Source organism: Alexandromys fortis, unplaced genomic scaffold (genome assembly GCF_014885135.2).
Source record: "Alexandromys fortis isolate MF-2015 unplaced genomic scaffold, M_Fortis_MF-2015_v1.1 scaffold_72, whole genome shotgun sequence".
Taxonomy (NCBI): Eukaryota; Metazoa; Chordata; class Mammalia; order Rodentia; family Cricetidae; genus Alexandromys; species Alexandromys fortis.
Window position 1 is genome coordinate 16,218 of NW_026067969.1, and position 1,402 is coordinate 17,619.

At 38.4% G+C, this 1,402-nt stretch overlaps 1 long non-coding RNA gene across 1 annotated transcript in view; it reads right to left on the reverse strand.

Moving 5' to 3' along the window:
* Positions 1–1,396, reverse strand: part of LOC126509361 (uncharacterized) — a 10,686-nt gene extending 9,290 nt beyond the window's left edge. Inside the window, exon 1 of the long non-coding RNA XR_007594137.1 lies at positions 100–1,396. This is a non-coding gene — a long non-coding RNA (uncharacterized lncRNA). The remainder of the gene's footprint in view (positions 1–99) is intronic.
* Between the last annotated feature and the right edge of the window lie 6 nt (positions 1,397–1,402).

A 1,402-nucleotide genomic window follows, 5' to 3' on the forward strand; every position in this document is an offset into this window, starting at 1 on the left:
CCACTGACAGAACTAAATGAATGAATAAATGAATAAATAAATAGCGGTGCATATGCATGAACATGAAATTCAGTCCCTGCTTTCCTAAGAAAACTCCACCTTGAATCAGCCTGCCTGGAAGAAGGCCACCATCTTGTGGTTAAAAGACTAAGTGCAGGCTACACAAAGAAGACAACAAAATTATCTATGCTTAACCAAAACATTAATAAATTCCTCAACTATCTAAAGGTTCTTATTCTTGTTCATACTGGAAGGGTTTTAATCTTTCAAGAACAGTGCTCTGTATCAGAATTAATATGGTATGAAAACACATCTCTAGATGAATCTCATTTATATTCTAATATTGATTTTTAAAAGGATAGGCCACGACAGATATCACTTAAGCTTTATCATGTTAAAGCTGCAATGGTACACAAAGGCACTCAGAGGCAGGTAGCTTTCTGTGAGTTTGAGGCTGCCGGATCTACAGACCAATCCGAGACAACCTTCTCAAAAAAATCAAACAAAGGGGAAAAAAAAAAAAACCGACAAACAAAAAGCTGTCGATTTCTTTGAAAATAACACTGGCTCTCCTGAAACAGAACATGAAAGTTTTCAGCAGCAACATTCAAAATAGCCAATAAAGAGTAATCAACCAAAAAAATCCATCAACAAACCAATGGACACAGTTGATTCAATAATGGATCATTGCTCAACCATAAAAGAGGCAAGACTGTCATACACACCATAGAGTATCATAAATGAACCTACCTTAAAAAAGAGAACTCACCAGGTGTGGCAGCATGTCTTGGAGGCAGAGGCAGGAAGATCTCTGTGAGTTCAAGACCAACCTGGTCTACACAAGGCAAAAACAAGAACACACCTCAATAAAATAAGCCACTCATAGAAGACTATAGTTATATGAATGTAGTAGTAAAATATGAGCAAAGGATAAACAGTGGATGGTTAAGTAGGACAAGCAAGACGGTAGGAGGGAAGTTAAGGTAAGAAAGAGAAAGGGAAAAAGAAGTGGGAGGGAGATTCTCTTTAGTCTACAAAACCCAGTCAGTCTCCTAGACAAGAAACACCCAGAGTCAACAGCATTCCCTTTTTCTTTGGTCCCTCTCTACATAGCTGCCTGTGTATCTCCCCAGTAATGCTGATGCTTCTCCAAAACAGAAAGATAAAGATATATACTGCAAAGATTTCATAAATTTAAAAAAGGAGTTACTTCTCTAAGTAATTCAACATTGCTACCATTTTTAAAGATAATCCATGGGGTTAGAAAGATGGCTCAATGGTTGTGAGCATGTGTTCTCCCAGAAGACCCAAGTTCAGTTCCCAGTACCCACATGGTGGCTCACAACCCTCCATTACTTTAGTACCAGGGGATCCAACACCCTACAAGTGATCTACAGACACA